Genomic DNA, 9,085 nt, shown 5'->3' on the forward strand with positions numbered 1-9,085 from the left:
AGTCACCACCCTGGCTGTCTGTGGCATCTTCCGGAGGGCGGGCGGGGTGTTCGAATACTTTTCGATGGCATTCATCCTTCTTTCCTTCCTAGAAAATAAGTATCAAATCCCCTTTTTAGTGCCAATCAATGTAACCTCTAATTTTTTTCAGCACTGAGCAAATTTCAGGCATGCTTAGCGCAAACTTGAATGTTCTGTGCAACTTCCAGCGCACGTTTACTGTGAACACTGAGGCTGTACACGTTTTAAGTTACAGTTTTAACAGTGGCCAAGTAAGCTACTGTGGCTATTTGATCATAATGTAGGCCTACCAGAGTGTCCTACCATCAAAAACAATGGAGAAAATGCATCCCATAACATTTTAACATGGAAATAGCTGTTCTATCACTCAGACTACAACAGCAGCCAATGTGTGGTGTTCAATGTCGTCGTCTGCTTCTTCTGTGGGGTTCATCAGCGGTTGGCATCCAACGTTATACTGCATTACCGCCACCTACTGTACTGGAGTGTGGGCCAGAGACAGGGAGAAACTAAATCCTACCTGCCAGCCCCGTTGTTCTTAAAAAAGATAAAATATTTGAGACTATATCTAATGACGTTCTACTCAATATACTCTTTAAACTAATTTCCTGTATCCCCTTCTCCCTCATACTAGATCTCATCCTCTCTCTTTCCCTCTGATACTGCCCACACTATAGCAATACATGCTCCACGGTCTCTGTTTCCTGACAATAATCACACTTTCCTGTTGGATGCTTTCCTATCACATTTTATGTCTTATTCAACTGGCTGTGTCCCACCCTTAATCTAAGTGAAATTAGCCTCCTCTCTTCTGTCCCGTCCTGCCGTCCTCCCCTCCCCGACTTTCCTCTGTACTTGAAATAAATGCCTTCCCTTATTATCTCTATTCCACTGCTCCTGCCATCTCTGCACCATCACTGTATATATCAGTCTTTTTGCCTCTGCCTTGCTCATTGACACTTCAACGTCAATATCCCCACTACCAAGTGCTTGTTTAGCCTGAGCATCTACTGCCTCGTTCCCCTCCACCCCCACATGGGCTGGAACCCAAGTAAATCTTATCTGTATCCCCATCTGTTTAATCCTTCCATGGGTTTGTTGCACATCATAAAGCAGGTCTCGTCTGCTCTGTGAGCTAAAGGACTGGAGACTCATTAACACTGCAAATGATTCAGAGCAAATAACTACTCTGTTTGACTTCCTCCACCCACTGCAAGGCCAACAGTATGGCCATCAGCTCCGCCAGATGATCTGTAATACATTTCCTGACTTCCACCCCAAATTCCTGCACTACAAATGCTGACCCAGTACGTCCTGTCCTTGGATCTTTTGAACCATCTGTTTAAATGGCCACAAAATCCTGATACACGGTATCCAGACGTCTCTTAAACAAATCAGATGGATCAACACCCTCCCTATCTTTCTGTAGTCTCTCCAACACTTCTAGATCAACTACTGGAGGCGGGAGTAGCCATGGTGGATTTACAGGAATAACTACCGTTGGACTAAACTCCCTTCCATACAGTCCCATCTCCTTCGCCCACCCAAAGCTCGTGTTCTGTCTTCGCTCATGTTCCCAGCATGCCTGTAAAATCCCTTTTGCAGGATGAGACACTCCATGTCCTTGTAGGTTGACCCAATAATTCATTGCCAGCTGCTGTCTCCTAATTCTGCAATGGCATATCCCCCATCTCCACCTGTAATGTAGCCACTGGGGATGTCCGAAACGCCCCACTACATATGCTGAGTCCTTGCCCCTGTATGACATCTAGCCTTTCCAGTGAGGTCCGGGCTGCCGAACCATACGCTATACTTCCATAGTCTATTACAGATCGGATCAATGCAACATACATGGTCTTCAATGAGGAACGTCCAGTCCCCAACTCCTTCCCCATCAGACAGCGCATCACCTTTAGCACCTTCTTACACTTTCCCACCACTCTCTCAATGTGTTCTGCCCAGGTCAGTCTAGTGTCAAAGTACACCCCAAGGAACCTGAAGGCCCCCACCCTCTCCAAGTTTCTCCCATATAACCTCAAGCATACCTCATCTCCCACCTTCCTCCTGGTAAAGAACACTGCGTTTTCTCTACAGAGAACCTGAATCCCCACATTTATGCTCACCGCTCTACCTCATCAATTGCTTCCTGTGCCTTCCTGACTATGTATGGCACATTTCTTCCCCTCTTCCATAAGGCTCCATCATCTGCAAATAACGACCTCCCTATACCCGGCTGTACCTGAGAGTAAACATCATCGATCATGATTGAGAACAACAGAGGACTAATCATGCTCCCCTGTGGTGTACCGTTATCCACCAGGTAGCTGCCTGATAAAGACTTCCCCAACCTCACCTGGATAGACCTTCCAAACAGGAAATCCTTTATCCAGTTGTACGTTCTTCCTCCTACCCCCATAATATCAAGCTTGATTAACAACCCCTCCTTCCACATCATATCATACGCCTTCTCCACATAAAAAAAGACAGCTACAACAGTCTCCTTGTTCACCTGATCCTTCCTGACCTCTGCTTCTAAGCAGAGCACTGGATCCATAGTTCCTCTACCCTTCCGGAACCCACTCTGATGTGGCGATACTTGCCCTCTGCTCTCCAGGAAGTAAGTTGGACTCTCCGTAATCATACGTTCCATAATCTTACATACATGTGATGTTAAAGCTATTGGCCGATAGCTTGTTGGCCTCGTTGGATCCTTCCCGGGCTTCCGGATTGGTACCACTACTGCCTCCTTCCAACTGCCTGGTAGTTTCCCCTCCTCCCACACTCTGTTGTACAACACCAATACCTTATCCAGCGCCTCATCACAAAGATGGGCCAACATAACATGGCACACCTCATCTTTCCCAGGTGAAGTTAACCCAGCCTTAACTAGTGCTCTTTTCACCTCTGCCCTGGTAAATGGTGCATCATTTACGTCATGAGATCATCTCGAACCTCTTCCCAATGTCAACCCTGTCATATTCAAATGTCTCCCAGCAGCTTTCACTATCAGCTTAATCCTCTCTGTTTTAGACTCTACTTTATCAGTGCTATTGATAGCTCCTGCTATGAACGTCACCAGCTTTCTCTTTTCTATGTATACCATATCGCCACCCACCTGCCCCGTAATCCGCGGTCTAGATGCTCCTACCCATCTCTCCCTTGAACCTATATCTCCCTGGACCTGGACCAACCTCACTGCCTCAGCATATGACACCCTTCTCTCCTGGACCACCCTCGCTGCCTCAGCATATGACACCCTTCTCTCCACTCTCACTTGTTGCACCTCCACTGCCTTCTTCATAGCCTCACACCCACTATATGCCACACTATGAGCACCCCCACAGTTGCAGCACTTTGGTTGAACACCATCTCCACACTTCCCATACTCATGCTCCACACCTGGCACACCTCTTTTTCTCTTTACAGACTGTTGCCACATGCCCAAACCTCTGGCATTTATAACATCTTAAAGGCTTCGGTACATTAGCCCTCACATAATAACTAATATATCCTATTGTTACTTTATTTGGCATGTCAAGTTGTGTCAATTCAAATCTGGTATAGGAACAAAAAGAGGTCAATACACGTCTTCTAAAATAGACTAGTATTTTAATTAATGCAAACACTTGAATGGTAAATATGATGTTCGTATATACGGGCCCACTGAAAAACCACGCAGGGCAGTCAGAGAACTGAGCCATTGTTATAAGTTCTTCTTTAAATACTCTGACAGAGATAGTTCCCGCTCCCTGCTGGGCCTGTCAGAGTAGAGGCTGGGTGTGGTTTAAACTTACCCAACCTATCGATGGCGCACAGGCTGATCCCAGCCCCTTGGCGCTTCACTGTTGCCAGGCATTAGTTGTTATCTTTACAACTTGTCTCGAGTCAGCAACCTCAGACATAGTTTGTCCTTCTTTGTAGCAGAATACATGTCCTTGAGCGGTTTAACAAAGAGGCTGTGTGTGTGAGTCACAAGCCTGTCTCAGCCTACCCCCTAACGGTTCCTCACATTAATCACAGCTTGTTATGTTAAACAATCTATATCAGTACAGCACAAACCTATTATGTTTAATCATTAATGTATTCTTTCTAAGCTAGGCATCACATCTAGTTGTAAGAAAATAGATCCCCACAGGCAGTACCCGGTCCTTGAAATGTAACACAATATAAGTGCTATCTACCCTAACTACACCCCTTGTTGCTTAAAATCTTTGAACATTCACTAGAACGCCTCCTCTCAAATTGTCCCTTACCTCTTTAGTACTAACACTCATAGGCACTCCTGTTATCACCCCTTTACTCCACTGCTTGATCAGTCCAGCTGCTCGACTCCACCTTACACTTCCCTATCCGCTTCACTCAGAGCTTTTTCCCTCTGCGCCATGTCCTTACAGAACACCAACAAGCTCCCATCTCTTGACACTTTAGCATTGACAACTTCCCCAATCAACTATTTTATCACAGCCGTCAACCTTATCGGACTCATCGCCCCAACTCCCCCTTCCTCCCTAAACTTCAGAATCACTTTATGCTCCTCCTCACCTTCATGTTCCCCTCGCGTCTTATCTTGCCCTTCCGCGGCACTTTCTACATCCGAACTTCCGCTAGCGTTGGAAGCTAGGTTGCGCTCCTCAAACTTCCTTTTCTGCCTTCATAGACCTCTCGCTCCCCTTCAAACCCCTACTCCCTTTCTCTCCCGCTTTCTTTTTCTCTTTCTTACTCCCTCCTTTATTTGTACCGCAATGTTCAATACTTGCTTCACTTTCTTCTCCATCACTATCTCCTACCATCTCTGACCCATTCACAGCACAGCCGTGCCGAACCGTCGCCACACCGAGTAAAGTTTGTTTGTTTTTCAACGATTTATCCCACCTACTCCTCTAACCTTCTTCCGACTTCTCTCGCTCCTTCCTCTTCCCGCGTTCAATGTCTACATTCCATGAGACTTTTGAAAAAAACATGCAGGGCTTGACAGTAACCTGTTTAGCCATTGGTCCTTCAGACAAGGTGACTGAAAATGTTTGATGCAAGAAGCCACTTTACAAAATAAAATGCATTATTATTCCCATACCATTATTCCAGGGAATTAGACAAATGATGCTACCCTCTGCCTATTCAAGCCTGTCTCAAAATACAACACAGACACACACAAAAAAGCTCTTTACCTGACTTGCTTTTCAAAGATGTCTAGAAATGTACAAGTTTGGTGCTCTTGTAGGAAACAATCACTTTGCTATTGCTGACTACAAATGATCTATAATTGGACTAATAACTCACTAACTAGCAAAGGATATGAACAAAATGTGTACATGTGGCTACATGCAGATCTTGCTTTTTGATCTGGTTATGCCACACCTGTCTGTGTAGATTACGGGCTGAGTCCTGTACAATAGAATCCTAATCCCTTGCGTTCTGCCTACAACAAAATCTCTTCCATAGTTTGTTTTGTTTTGGTATGTTGCATTGAAAATGGCTAATATTGCCTTGATTCGATCACAATTGCCACAGTAAAGGGAAACGTTGATAGTGTTAACTAACATTGGCCCTGCAATTATTACTTTCTAAAAATACCATCCAATGAACTGTACAGGTGGATTTGAAACCATACATAATTGGTTCAAACCCCAACTGCCTAGGCAAGCTAGTGTAAAGAACATAATGTTGCTAGTTTAGCCAATACCACTTCCCCCTGATTCAGTTCATACCGAGACTTGAACTCAAACACACTTAACGGCCCTCTTGAAGCATTCCAACCCATCAAGTTATGGAAAAAGGCCTTCTTCAACAGCGCAAGGGGCGAGGAGTGAGTTTCACAGATCCCCATCTGATACACTGCCTATGACCTACCCCAGCAGGATTAACTTTATTAGAGCAGTGGTTAATAAGAAGTTTGCCTATGATCTGGGAGACCTAAAGTGTGTTGCTCTGTCAGAAGAGGGAAGGCGTTTGTGAGGCCTTGTGGTTGAACCCCACTAAATGGTCATGTAGCGGGAGAAAGTGAGATAATAATAATAATAATATGCCATTTAGCAGACGCTTTTATCCAAAGCGACTTACAGTCATGCGTGCATACATTTTTGTGTATGGGTGGTCCCGGGGATCGAACCCACTACCTTGGCGTTACAAGCGCCGTGCTCTACCAGCTGAGCTACAGAGGACCAGGATGCAATGCAGTGTATGAGTAGTGAGTATAGTATGGGACTTGGTCTTCAATACGTTTGTGAGCATACTACTGTAGTTGAAATGACTGTAATGACTGAAAGACTGTATTTGAAATGACTGTAACAAGTAGCGTTTGTGAGCGTTGTACTGCCTCTTCCCAGGAGCCGCGGCTTTTGTGGCAAAGGTCGCATTAGGATCTTTTTAGTCATGGTTCAAGTGAGAGATGCAATGGGGACTTGCACCATGGTTTCTACGGTGCAGTTGAGTGCCTAAAAACCTGTGCCACAAAAGCCCAGGCCCCTGGGCTTACATACAGTGGGGGGGAAAAGTATTTAGTCAGCCACCAATTGTGCATGTTCTCCCACTTAAAAAAATGAGAGAGGCCTGTAATCTTCATCATAGGTACACATCAACTATGACAGACAAATTGAGAGAAAAAAATCCAGAAAATCACATTGTAGGATTTTTAATGAATTTATTTGCAAATTATGGTGGAAAATAAGTATTTGGTCACCTACAAACAAGCAAGATTTCTGGCTCTCACAGACCTGTAACTTCTTCTTTAAGAGGCTCCTCTGTCCTCCACTCGTTACCTGTATTAATGGCACCTGTTTGAACTTGTTATCAGTATAAAAGACACCTGTCCACAACCTCAAACAGTCACACTCCAAACTCCACTATGGCCAAGACCAAAGAGCTGTCAAAGGACACCAGAAACAAAATTGTAGACCTGCACCAGGCTGGGTAGACTGAATCTGCAATAGGTAAGCAGCTTGGTTTGAAGAAATCAACTGTGGGAGCAATTATTAGGAAATGGAAGACATACAAGACCACTGATAATCTCCCTCGATCTGGGGCTCCACGCAAGATCTCACCCCGTGGGGTCAAAATGATCACAAGAACGGTGAGCAAAAATCCCAGAACCACACGGGGGGACCTAGTGAATGACCTGCAGAGAACTGGGACCAAAGTAACAAAGCCTACCATCAGTAACACACTACGCCGCCAGGGACTCAAATCCTGCAGTGCCAGACGTGTCCCCCTGCTTAAGCCAGTACATGTCCAGGCCCGTCTGAAGTTTGCTAGAGTGCATTTGGATGATCCAGAAGAGGATTGGGAGAATGTCATATGGTCAGATGAAACCAAAATAGAACTTTTTGGTAAAAACTCAACTCGTCGTGTTTGGAGGACAAAGAATGCTGAGTTGCATCCAAAGAACACCATACCTACTGTGAAGCATGGGGGTGGAAACATCATGCTTTGGGGCTGTTTTTCTGCAAAGGGACCAGGACGACTGATCCGTGTAAAGGAAAGAATGAATGGGGCCATGTCTCGTGAGATTTTGAGTGAAAACCTCCTTCCATCAGCAAGGGCATTGAAGATGAAACGTGGCTGGGTCTTTCAGCATGACAATGATCCCAAACACACCGCCCGGGCAACGAAGGAGTGGCTTCTTAAGAAGCATTTCAAGGTCCTGGAGTGGCCTAGCCAGTCTCCAGATCTCAACCCCATAGAAAATCTTTGGAGGGAGTTGAAAGTCTGTGTTGCCCAGCGACAGCCCCAAAACATCACTGCTCTAGAGGAGATCTGCATGGAGGAATGGGCCAAAATACCAGCAACAGAGTGTGAAAACCTTGTGAAGACTTACAGAAAACGTTTGACCTGTGTCATTGCCAACAAAGGGTATATAACAAAGTATTGAGAAACTTTTGTTATTGACCAAATACTTATTTTCCACCATAATTTGCAAATAAATTCATTCAAAATCCTACAATGTGATTTTCTGGATTCTTTTTTCTCATTTTGTCTGTCATAGTTGACGTGTACCTATGATGAAAAGTACAGGCCTCTCTCATCTTTTTAAGTGGGAGAACTTGCACAATTGTTTGCTGACTAAATACTTTTTTCCCCCCACTGTACATGTTACAGTATTCGCTCTCTTAAGAAGTATCCATGCGCACCTAGCCCCAGGTGCAGTGAGAATGTTCCCCAACATCATGTAAGACCACTGGATGTGATCCCATCACTGCTACCAATGTAGCAGGAGAAAAGGAGAGCTGCAACGGGGACTCGAACCATGGCAAAAAAGAGCCTAATGAGACCTATGCCACAAAAGCAGTGGTGTAAAGTACTTAAGTAAAAATACTTAAGTAGGTTTTTGGGGGGGTATCTGAACTTTACTTTACTATTCATATTTTTGACAACTTTTACTTTTACTTCACTACATTCCTAAAGAAAATAATGTACTTTTTACTCCATACATTTTCCCTGACATCCAAAAGTACTCGTTACATGTTGAGTGCTTAGCAGGACAGGAAAATTGTCCAATTCCCGCACTTATCAAGAGAACACGTGGTCATCCCTACTGCTTCTGATCTGGCAGACTCACTAAACACAAATGCATCGTTTGTAAATTATGTCTGAGTGTTGGAGTGTACCTCTGGCTATCCGTACATTTTAAAAACAAGAAACTGGTGCTATTTGCTTTGCTTAATATAAGGAATTTGAAATGATTTATACTTTTACTTTTACTTTTGGTACTTAAGTATATTTTACCAATTCCATTTACTTTTGATACTTAAGTATATTTAGAACCAAATACTTTTAGACTTTTACTCAAGTAGTATTTTACTGGGTGACTTTCACTTTTACTTGAGTAACTTTCTATTAAGGTATCTATATTTTTACTCAAGTATGACAATTGGGTACTTTTTCCACCACTGCACTTAAGCATGTGCCCCTGGGAAGACGCAGTACAATGCTCACAAATGCTAAGTGTTACAGTATTTAAAATAGAGTCTTTGTCATTACAGTCATTTCAAATACTGTAGTATGCTCACAAAATTAATGAAGAGCAAGTCCCATACTATCCTCATACACTACAGTAGCATGGCACCATACA

The sequence above is a fragment of the Coregonus lavaretus genome, assembly GCF_964263955.1.
Source record: "Coregonus lavaretus genome assembly, contig: HAP1_SCAFFOLD_628, whole genome shotgun sequence".
NCBI classification, from domain to species: Eukaryota; Metazoa; Chordata; class Actinopteri; order Salmoniformes; family Salmonidae; genus Coregonus; species Coregonus lavaretus.